Source organism: Coregonus clupeaformis, unplaced genomic scaffold (assembly GCF_020615455.1).
Source record: "Coregonus clupeaformis isolate EN_2021a unplaced genomic scaffold, ASM2061545v1 scaf2415, whole genome shotgun sequence".
NCBI classification, from domain to species: domain Eukaryota; kingdom Metazoa; phylum Chordata; class Actinopteri; order Salmoniformes; family Salmonidae; genus Coregonus; species Coregonus clupeaformis.
In genome coordinates, this window is record NW_025535869.1 from 45,001 (window position 1) to 57,500 (window position 12,500).

General features: G+C 43.9%; 1 long non-coding RNA gene across 1 annotated transcript in view; it reads right to left on the minus strand.

Annotated features, from left to right (window-relative positions):
* Positions 1-8,922: 8,922 nt before the first annotated feature.
* Positions 8,923-12,500, minus strand: part of LOC123488634 — a 6,151-nt gene continuing 2,573 nt past the window's right edge. The window contains exon 2 of the long non-coding RNA XR_006660216.1: positions 8,923-10,422. This is a non-coding gene — a long non-coding RNA (uncharacterized LOC123488634). The remainder of the gene's footprint in view (positions 10,423-12,500) is intronic.

Genomic DNA, 12,500 nt, shown 5'->3' on the forward strand with positions numbered 1-12,500 from the left:
GGCTATGAAAAGCCAACTGAGATTTATTCCTGATTATTATTTGACCATGCTTGTCACTTATGAACATTTTTGAACATCTTGGCATGGTTCTGTTATAATCTCCACCCGGCACAGCCAGAAGAGGACTGGCCACCCCTCATAGCCTGGTTCCTCTCTAGGTTTCTTCCTAGGTTTTGGCCTTTCTAGGGAGTTTTTCCTAGCCACCGTGCTTCTACACCTGCATTACTAGCTGTTTGGGGTTTTAGGCTGGGTTTCTGTACAGCACTTCGAGATATTAGCTGATGTACGAAGGGCTATATAAAATAAAATTGATTGATTGATTGATTGAGAGAGACTGTGGGGAAAGACTGTGGGGAGAGACTGTGGGGAGAGACTGTGGGGAGAGACTGTATGGAAAGACTGTGGGGAGAGACTGTGGGGAGAGACTGTGGGGAGAGACTGTATGGAGAGACTGTGGGGAGAGATTGTGGGTGGGGAGAGACTGTGGGGAGAGACTGTGGGTGGGGAGAGACTGTGGGGAGAGACTGTGGGGAGAGACTGTGGGGAAAGACTGTGGGGAGAGACTGTGGGGAGAGACTGTGGGGAAAGACTGTGGGGAGAGACTGTGGGGAGAGACTGTGGGGAAAGACTGTGGGGAGATACTGTGGGGAGAGACTGTGGGGAAAGACTGTGGGGAGAGACTGTGGGGAGAGACTGTGGGGAAAGACTGTGGGGAGATACTGTGGGGAGAGACTGTGGGGAGAGACTGTGGGGAGAGACTGTGGGGAGAGACTGTGGGGAGATACTGTGAAGAGAGACTGTGGAGAGAGACTGTGGATGGAGAGAGACTGTGGAGAGAGACTGTGGATGGGGAGAGACTGAAGAGAGAGACTGTGGGTGGGGAGAGACTGTGGAGAGAGACTGTGTGTGGGGAGAGACTGTGGAGAGAGACTGAAGAGAGATTGTGGGTGGGGAGAGATTGTGGGGAGAGACTGTGGGGAGAGACTGTGGGGAGAGACTGTGGGGGAGAGACTGTGGGGAGATACTGTGGGGAGAGACTGTGGGGAGAGACTGTGGGGAGAGACTGTGGGGAGATACTGTGGGGAGAGACTGTGGGTGGGGAGAGACTGTGGGGAGAGACTGTGGGGAGAGACTGTGGGGAGAGACTGTGGGGAGAGACTGTGGGGAGATACTGTGGGTGGGGAGAGACTGTGGGGAGAGACTGTGGGGAGAGACTGTGGGGAGAGACTGTGGGGAGATACTGTGGGTGGGGAGAGACTGTGGGGAGAGACTGTGGGGAGAGACTGTGTGGAGAGAGACTGTATGGAAAGACTGTTGGGAGAGACTGTATGGAAAGACTGTTGGGAGAGACTGTGGGGAGAGACTGTGGGTGGGGAGAGACTGTGGGGAGAGACTGTGGGTGGGGAGAGACTGTGGGGAGAGACTGTGGGGAGAGACTGTGTGGAGAGAGACTGTATGGAAAGACTGTGGGGAGAGACTGTGGGGAGAGACTGTGGGGAGAGACTGTGGGGAGAGACTGTATGGAAAGACTGTGGGGAGAGACTGTGGGTGGGGAGAGACTGTGGGGAGAGACTGTGGGGAGAGACTGTGGAGAGAGACTGTATGGAAAGACTGTGGGGAGAGACTGTGGGGAGAGACTGTGGGGAGTGGACATATTGATGATGGCGGCAGAGCCCACGGTGGATCAGCGCATACATTTTTATTGATTGCTACACTAAGGGATGGTACATTTCATGCTAAGATCATGCTTTCATTTGTGTTCGGAGCTCATTATCAGTTTATAAGTTAGAATGTTAGCAAGTTAAATAATATGTCCCTTACCTTGAGCTAAAAGCTGGTGGAGCATCTATGCCCTCGTACGGCATTTAAGCCCTAACGATGCCTGACAGACAGCACTATCTCCAAGACCACAGCCGATCACATGCAAGCAACAATGCAGCTAACTTGGCTAGTCTTGTGAGCGAGCTAGCTAGCGAGTTAGCTAGGTAGACTTGTTAGCTAGCTATCGAGCTAGCTTGTTATCCATGCTGGTTGTTAGCTTGCGTAACTGATATGTATACACTGAGTGGACAAAACATAAGCAACACATACAGCAGACTTGATATGCCTATGCATTAACCCTCCATTGATGTACACTACCAGTCAAAAGTTTAGACACACCTACTCGTTCCAGGGTTCTTCTGTATTTTTACTATTTTCTACATTGTAGAATAACAGTGAAGACATCAAAACTATGAAATAACACATAAGGAATCATGTAGTAACTAAAAAAAAGTGTTAAATAAATCAAAATATATTTTTATATTTGAGATTCTTCAAATAGTCACCCTTTGCCTTGATGACAGCTATGCACACTCTTGGCATTGTCTCAACCAGCTTCACCTGGAATGCTTTTCCAACAGTCTTGAAGGAGTTCCCACATATGCTGAGCACTAGTTGGCTACTTTTCCAGACAATCTGATGCAGCACTCCATCACTCTCCTTCTTGGTCAAATAGCTCTTACACAGCCTGGAGGTGTGTTTTGGGTCATTGTCCTGTTGAAAAACAAATGATAGTCCCACTAAGCGCAAACCAGATGGGATGGCGTATCGCTGCAGAATGCTGTGGTAGCCATGCTGGTTAAGTGTGCCTTGAATTCTAAATAAATCACTGACAGTGTCACCAGCAAAGCACCCCCACACCATCACACCTCCTCCTCCATGCTTCACGGTGGGAACCACACATGCGGAGATCATCCGTTCACCTACTCTGCGTCTCACAAAGACACGGCGGTTGGAACCAAAAATCTCCAATTTGGACTCATCAGACCAAAGGACAGATTTCCACTGGTCTAATGTCCATTGCTTATGTTTCTTGGCCCAAGCAAGTCTCTTCTTCTTATTGGTGTCCTTTAGTTGTGGTTTCTTTGCAGCAATTTGACCATGAAGGCCTGATTCATTCAGTCTCCTCTGAACAGTTGATGTTGAGATGAGTCTGTTACTTGAACTCTGTGAAGCATTTATTTGGGCTGCAATTTCTGAGGCTGGTAACTCTAATGAACTTATCCTCTGCAAAAACCATAGCGCTTGATGGTTTTTGCGACTGCACTTGAAGAAACATTCAAAGTTCTTGAAATGTTCCGTATTGACTGACCTTCATGTCTTAAAGTGATGATGGACTGTCGTTTCTCCATGTTTATTTGAGCTGTTCTTGCCATAATATTTTTACATTTGACATTTTTATCATTTAGCAGACGCTCTTATCCAGAGCGACTTACAGGAGCAATTAGGGTTAAGTGCCTTGCTCAAGGGCACATCGACAGATTTTTCACCTAGTCAGAGAACTACCCTTGAATGAGTAGGTGTGTTCAAACTTTTGACTGGTACTGTATATGCAACAAAAAATATATACATCCATTGTATCCAATTATCACTTGTCAACGTGAGAGAGCACTCTAGCAAGGAGAGAGAAATACTTCCAGAGAGAGAGAGAAAACACATTTCTAAGCATCCAAACAAATGGAAGTGTGTCAAGTGGAACAGAATATACACACAGCATTATTTCAGGGAGGCAGATATGACAAATGACTCCGTGCTAGTGTGAGACGTAAATACATTTCTCCTGGAGGGAGAGAGAGAGGGGGAGAGACAGAGAACGAGAGAGAATAGATAGGGAGAGAAAGAGAGAGAGAGAATAGATAGAAAGAGAGAGAGAGAGAGAGAGAGAGAGAGAGAGAGAGAGAGAGAGAGAGAGAGAGAGAGAGAGAGAGACAGAGACAGAGAGAGACATAGAGAGACAGAGAGAGAGAGAGAGAGACAGAGACAGAGACAGAGAGAGAGAGAGAGAGAGAGAGAGAGAGAGAGAGAGAGAGAGAGAGAGAGACAGAGAGAGACAGAGAGAGACAGATGGAGAGAGATGGAGAGAGAGACAGAGAGAGAGAGATGGAGAGAGAGAGGAGCAGTTTCAGTTTAAAGCTCCCATAAAGCCCCTTGAAATCCTCCCAATTAAGTGATGCATTTCCCCATGCAGCGCATGTGTGTGTGTGTAAGTGAGTGTGTGTCTGTGATTGTGTGTGTGTGTGTGTGTGTGTGTAAGTGACTGTGTGTGTAAGTGACTGTGTGTGTGTGTGTGCACGTGTGTGTGTGTGTGTGTGTGTGTGTGTGTGTAAGTGACTGTGTGTGTGTGTGTCTGTGTGTGTGTGTAAGTGACTGTGTGTGTGTGTCTGTGTGTGTGTGTGTCTGTGTGTGTGTGTGTGTGTGTGTAAGTGACTGTGTGTGTAAGTGACTGTGAGTGTGTGTAAGTGACTGTGTGTGTGTGTGTCTGTGTGTGTGTGTGTGTGTGTGTGTGTAAGTGACTGTGTGTGTGTGTGTGTCTGTGTGTGTGTAAGTGACTGTGTGTGTGTGTGTGTGTGTGTGTAAGTGACTGTGTGTGTGTGTGTGTGTGTGTGTGTGTGTGTGTGTGTGTGTATTGTGGACAGGGGAAATATAAAGCGACATACCAGTCCCCCCAGATCCTATTGAAATAAGCTTCCAGTTAACAGTGTAATATTAGCAGTCCTATTGCCACTGACGCTCTGCTGCTCCATCTTTTAAGGCGAGTCCAAAATGGCACCCTATTCACCCGTAGGGCTTTGGTCAAAATTAGCAAACTATATTGGGAACAGGGTGCTATTTGGGACAGGTTCTTAGCCCATATTCTATTGCAAGGCCATATATTAGTGAGTAGTGCTGTGTCCTCTGAGGCTCATAATTAACCTTAACGATTCTGCTCCAAATTATGCAAAAAGGCAAAGCTATTTAATGGTGTCAAATCAGCCCATAGGAGCTAACCTAGCCACTTTTTGCTTGCAATAATTTCATATTATTTCATACCAAGATCATAATATTATCTTTCCCTCTCTCTTCATCCTCAAACAACACAGAATCAACCTACCCTTCTACATAAAAGAATCAACCTACCCTTCTACATAAAAGAATCAACCTACCCTTCTACATAAAAGAATCAACCTACCCTTCTACATAAAAGAATCAACGTAGTCTAACATAAAATAATCAACCTACCCTTGTACATAAAATAATCAACCTACCCTTCTACATAAAAGAATCAACCTACCCTTCTACATAAAAGAATCAACCTACCCTTCTACATAAAAGAATCAACCTACCCTTCTACATAAAAGAATCAACCTACCCTTCTACATAAAAGAATCAACCTACCCTTCTACATAAAATAATCAACCTACCCTTCTACATAAAAGAATCAACCTACCCTTCTACATAAAAGAATCAACCTACCCTTCTACATAAAAGAATCAACCTACCCTTCTACATAAAAGAATCAACCTACCCTTCTACATAAAAGAATCAACCTACCCTTCTACATAAAAGAATCAACCTACCCTTCTACATAAAAGAATCAACCTACTGTACCATAAAATAATCAACGTACTCTAACATAAAAGAATCAACGTACTGTAACATAAAATAAACAACAGCACTTGTAATCTGTTGTGGGGGTTGTTTCCCATTCGGTTTCTTACGGTAAACTGATGTTCAGCAGGGTCTAATTAGAGTAGTGGGAGCTTTACAGGGCTTAGGGCCACGTCCCAAAAGGCCTCCTATTCCCTAGATAGTGTCCTCATTCTCACCAAGGCCCATAGGGAATAGGGTGCCATTTGAAACACACCATTAGGTCCATAACAGGAAGATGATAGAGAGATGTATGACGCACCAGTTTTGAGCTGTGTCCCCTCTGGCAGACTGCCCACTCCAAATCAGAAGGGTCAGTGACATGAAAGCGTGCTTGAGACTGATGCTGTATGTATAAGTCCCCTTGGGCAGAGAGAGAGAGACATACATAGACACATGCACACACACACACACACACACACACACAGGCTCATGTACACTACCAGTCAAAAGTTTAGACACACCTACTCATTCAAGGGTTTTTCTTTATTTTTACTATTTTTACTATTTTTCTACATTGTAGAATAATAGTGAAGACATCAAAACTATGAAATAACACATATGGAATCATGTAGTAACCAAAAAAAGTGTTAAACAAATCAAAATATATTTTATATTTAAGATTCTTCAAATAACAACCCTTTGCCTTGATGACAGCTTTGCACACTCTTGGCATTCTCGCAACCAGCTTCACCTGGAATGCTTTTCCAACAGTCTTGAAGGAGTTCCCACATATGCTGAGCACTTGTTGGCTGCTTTTCCTTCACTCTGCCGTCCGACTCATCCCAACCCATCTCAATTGGGTTGAGGTCTGGGGATTGTGGAGGCCAGGTCATCTGATGCAGCACTCCATCACTCTCCTTCTTGGTAAAATAGCCCTTACACAGCCTGGAGGTGTGTTGGGTCATTGTCCTGTTGAAAAACAAATGATAGTCCCACTAAGCCCCAACCAGATGGGATGGCGTATTGCTGCACAATGCTGTGGTAGCCATGCTGGTTAAGTGTGCCTTGAATTCTAAATAAATCACTGACAGTGTCACCAGCAAAGCACCCCCACACCATAACACCTCCTCCTCCATGCTTTACGGCGGAGATCATCCGTTCACCCACACCACATCTCACAAAGCCACAGCGGTTGGAACCAAAAATCTCCAATTTGGACTCCAGACCAAAGCACAAATTTCAACTGGTCTAATGTCCATTGCTCGTGTTTCTGGGCCCAAGCAAGTCTCTTCTTCTTATTGGTGTCCTTTAGTAGTGGTTTCTTTGCAGCAATTCGACCATGAAGGCCTGATTCACACAGTCCCCTCTGAACAGTTGATGTTGAGATGTGTCTGTGACTTGAACTCTGTGAAGCATTTATTTGGGCTGCAATTTCTGAGGCTGGTAACTCTAATTAACTTATCCTCTGCAGCAGAAGTAACTCTGGGTCTTCCTTTCCTGTGGCGGTCCTCATGAGAGCCAGTTTCATCATAGCGCTTGATGGTTTTTGCGACTGCACTTGAAGAAACTTTCAAAGTTCTTGAAATGTTCCGTATTGACTGACCTTCATGTCTTAAAGTGATGATGGACTGTCGTTTCCCTTTGCTTATTTGAGCTGTTCTTGCCATAATATGGACTTGGTCTTTTACCAAATAGGGCTATCTTCTGTATCACCCACAGCCAGGTGGGAGAACATAAATGCCCATTTCTCTTTACAGTTTCAGTTCCATGGGGAACAGTCACACCACCCGCCACTGTATATTACAATACACTATACACGTTAAGAGAATAAAGACATATTGATTCTCTGTGTCACGCAGGATATGGCTGTTTACATTTTTACATTTACGTCATTTAGCAGACGCTCTTATCCAGAGCGACATACAAATTGGTGCATTTTTTTATTTTTAGAGTATATTTAAAATTTTCTATTCTGTTCACTTGAACGACACACTTGTTACTAAATATGTGTTACCATAATGCTTGTTGCTAAATATGTTACCATAATGCTTGTTACTAAATATGTGTTACCATAATGCTTGTTGCTAAATATGTTACCATAATGCTTGTTGCTAAATATGTTACCATAATGCTTGTTACTAAATATGTGTTACCATAGTGCTTGCTACTAAATCTGTGTTAACATAATGTTTAGCATGCATGTCCAGGTACAGGGACCACAATATATTCAATATGCTAGATCCCATCTGTCCATATAGATGTTATACCCTGTACCTGGAGACAGAGTTCACATTCATAACCCTGCATTACATTACTGTAAGAGACAGAGTTCACATTCATAACCCTGCATTACATTACCGTAAGAGACAGAGTTCACATTCATAACCCTGCATTACATTACATTTCTGAGTATTATTCCAACCCAATAGTGTAGATGTATATACAAAACACAGGAAAATCACAATTTTGACTGCACTGGGCCTTTAACGTAAGAGACTGTTCAGAGTTCACTTTGATAACCCTGTATAAAAGGGGTGTCAAACATACCCCGCGAGGGGGTCCAATCCGGCCCCTGGGTGGTTTGATATACATTAAAATGACTACAACCAAATCAAAAAGATATATAAATGTTAATGGACCTATTTTCATACAGTTTCTTGACTGTCCAGCTCACTAATAATCACTAGATAGTCAGGGAGAATAGAACATTCCAAAAAAGATGGATAGAGGACTATTCTTGGCATATTTTGAGGAAATAAGTAAATACAATCTAATTTCAGTGCGGCCCTCCGGACCTCGTTGAAGACCGAATGCGGCCCCTGGGGCAAAATGAGTTTGACACTCCTGCTGTATAACATTACCGTAAGAGACTGTGTAGAGTTCACCTTGATAACCCTGTATAACATTACCGTAAGAGACTGTACAGAGTTCACCTTGATAACGCTGTATAGCGTTACCGTAAGAGACTGTGTAGAGTTCACCTTGATAACCCTGTATAACATTACCGTAAGAGACTGTACAGTTCACCTTGATAACGCTGTATAGCGTTACCGTAAGAGACTGAGTAGAGTTCACCTTGATAACCCTGTATAACATTACCGTAAGAGACTATACAGAGTTCACCTTGATAACTCTGTATAACATTACCGTAAGAGACTGTACAGAGTTCACCTTGATAATCCTGCATTACCTTACCGTAAGAGACTGTACAGAGTTCACCTTGATAACCCTGTATAACATTACCGTAAGAGACTGTACAGGGTTCACCTTGATAATCCTGTATAACATTACCGTAAGAGACTGTACAGAGTTCACCTTGATAATCCTGCATTACCTTACCGTAAGAGACTGTGTAGAGTTCACCTTGATAAGGAAGTAGCGGAGTTGTGATTGCTGTCAGTGAAAGAGCCAGCTAGTTGCTATACATCCTTTAATCAAAGTCAACAACACAGACGGAACAGACTTTGTTTCAGAGAGACAGTTGCATTTTGTTTCGTTAAAAGCTGAAGTGCAGCGAGCGAAAACAACAAAGAAGCCCACCATTTTTTTATTTGTATTTTTATACATACAGTTGAAAGTTTATTCAGAAGTCAGTAGTGAATTGGGAACAGTCAATGTTACAGCAATCAAATCCTATACAATGACAATGTATGCGGAAGTAAGGAGTTAGTTGAGTACACTCCAAAAGAAAACAACAACCTCACCAATAAAATCAATGACAGGCAGATACTCACATACCAATTCTTTACAGTCCCTGTCATTTAAAAAACCTAAAAGCCCTTTTTTTTGGGGGATATAAATGAAAGCCAGTTAATCTAATGCAATGTTAATACAAAAAAGTCATGATAAATTCCACATAAAAATTGAAATAAAATAAAATCATATATACATACCTCTGTACAAAGCGGGAATATGGATTTTAAAAAAAGATAAACCACCGAATAAAAGGATGATGTTTTCTGTAACTATGGATACAAAAAGATAAACCACAGAATAAAATCATGTTTTCTGTTACTATGTGCTCCCAGCTCCTTAGAGCGGGTGGGAGGGGTCAGAATGCCGGCCGTTATGTGCTCCCAGCTCCTAAGAGCGGGTGGGAGGGGTCAGAATGCCGGCCGTTATGTGCTCCCAGCTCCTAAGAGCGGGTGGGAGGGGTCAGAATGCCGGCCGTTATGTGCTCCCAGCTCCTTAGAGCGGGTGGGAGGGGTCAGAATGCCGGCCGTTATGTGCTCCCAGCTCCTAAGAGCGGGTGGGAGGGGTCAGAATGCCGGCCGTTAGTCACCAGTCTGTCTACTGGTCAAAGTGTAAAAGACAGAACCAGAGAATGGTTCATTCACTCATTCTAATTCTATAGGTGGAACACAATCTCATTCCATTACAAAAGGCCTGAACTAAGTGGTATCAAGTGAATCTAGTCAAAGATCATAGACGGTAGATAGCATCAACAAATTCAGTGACTAGTAATCATGTGCAACTGATTCCCCCTATCTACCTATGGTAAAATAGACTGCATCATCACACTTGAGGCAAAATGAAAGGATCAACGAGGTTGTATCCCAAATGGCACCCTATTCCCTACGTAGTGCACTACTTTTTACCAGAGCACTATGGGCCGTGGTCACCAGTAGTGCACTATATAGGGAATAGGGTGCCATTTGGGATACAACCAAAATGAAAAGCTCAATAAGAGAGGGTCTGAGTGAGGTACTCTTTTTCTAGTCCTGGTCAGACTGTGGCTCTGTCCCAAATTCCCTATATAGTGCCCTACCTTTGACCAGAGCCCTAAGGGCAGCGGTAGTCAGAAGCAGTGCACTATAGGAAATAGGTCTCCATTTGGAAGGCATCCAAAGTGTTGAGAGGGGACGATGGGGGAATTAGAGAGATTGCAGAGGAGAAAGAACCTTTGTTTTTAAATCGGGCGTATAATGTCAGTGTTCATTGTACAATTCCTGAATCGATGGACGCTTGTTTCCTGGTGGTCTTGGGGGGAGGGGGAGGAGGGGTCTTGCTGGGAAGAGGAGGTGGCAGATGCTAGAAAAATAGAATACAGAAATATAAAGCCACGTTATAACGACATTGTAAAGGCTTATACGGCCTTATAACAAGTTATGAAGCTACAGTGGGGAAAAAAAGTATTTAGTCAGCCACCAATTGTGCAAGTTCTCCCACTTAAAAAGATGAGAGAGGCCGTGTAAATGAGAAAATGAGTCCAGAAAATCACATTGTAGGATTTTTAATGAATTTATTTGCAAATTATGGTGGAAAATAAGTATTTGGTCAATAACAAAAATGTCTCAATACTTTGTTATATACCCTTTGTTGGCAATGACACAGGTCAAATGTTTTCTGTAAGTCTTCACAAGGTTTTCACACACTGTTGCTGGTATTTTGGCCCATTCCTCCATGCAGATCTCCTCTAGAGCAGTGATGTTCTCCTGAGTGGCGCAGTGGTCTAAGGCACTGCATCGCAGTGCTAACTGTGCCACTAGAGATCCTGGTTCGAATCCAGGATCTGTCGCCGCCGGCCGCGACCGGGAGACTCATGGGCGGCGCACAATTGGCCCAGCGTCGTCCAGGGTAGGGGAGGGAATGGCCGGCAGGGATGTAGCTCAGTTGATAGAGCATGGCGTTTGCAACGCCAGGGTTGTGGGTTCGATTCCCACGGGGGGCCAGTATAAAAAAATATGTATTCACTAACTGTAAGTCGCTCTGGATAAGAGCGTCTGCTAAATGACTAAAATGTAAATGTGATGTTTTGGGGCTGTCGCTGGGCAACACGGACTTTCAACTCCCTCCAAAGATTTTCTATGGGGTTGAGATCTGGAGACTGGCTAGGCCACTCCAGGACCTTGAAATACCTCTTACGAAGCCACTCCTTCGTTGCCCGGGCGGTGTGTTTGGGATCATTGTCATGCTGAAAGACCCAGCCACGTTTCATCTTCAATGCCCTTGCTGATGGAAGGAGGTTTTCACTCAAAATCTCACGATACATGGCCCCATTCATTCTTTCCTTTACACGGATCAGTCGTCCTGGTCCCTTTGCAGAAAAACAGCCCCAAAGCATGATGTTTCCACCCCCATGCTTCACAGTAGGTATGGTGTTCTTTGGATGCAACTCAGCATTCTTTGTCCTCCAAACACGACGAGTTGAGTTTTTACCAAAAAGTTATATTTTGGTTTCATCTGACATTCTCCCAATCCTCTTCTGGATCATCCAAATGCACTCTAGCAAACTTCAGACGGGCCTGGACATGTACTGGCTTAAGCAGGGGGACACGTCTGGCACTGCAGGGTTTGAGTCCCTGGCGACGTAGTGTGTTACTGATGGTAGGCTTTGTTACTTTGGTCCCAGCTCTCTGCAGGTCATTCACTAGGTCCCCCCGTGTGGTTCTGGGATTTTTGCTCACCGTTCTTGTGATAATTTTGACCCCACGGGGTGAGATCTTGCGTGGAGCCCCAGATCGAGGGAGATTATCAGTGGTCTTGTATGTCTTCCATTTCCTAATAATTGCTCCCACAGTTGATTTCTTCAAACCAAGCTGCTTACCTATTGCAGATTCAGTCTTCCCAGCCTGGTGCAGGTCTACAATTTTGTTTCTGGTGTCCTTTGACAGCTCTTTGGTCTTGGCCATAGTGGAGTTTGGAGTGTGACTGTTTGAGGTTGTGGACAGGTGTCTTTTATACTGATAACAAGTTCAAACAGGTGCCATTAATACAGGTAACGAGTGGAGGACAGAGGAGCCTCTTAAAGAAGAAGTTACAGGTCTGTGAGAGCCAGAAATCTTGCTTGTTTGTAGGTGACCAAATACTTATTTTCCACCATAATTTGCAAATAAATTCATTAAAAATCCTACAATGTGATTTTCGGGAAAAAAAAATTCTCAATTTGTCTGTCATAGTTGACGTGTACCTATGATGAAAATGACAGGCCTCTCTCATCTTTTTAAGTGGGAGAACTTGCACAATTGGTGGCTGACTAAATACTTTTTTCCCCCACTGTATATACCTGGATGCCTCAAGTAAATTAAAGAAAGATGAATATCTGTATCCTGGAAATGTAGCATATCATTTCACAACTCAGCAGTTAAAGATGTTTGAGATTCTTCTGT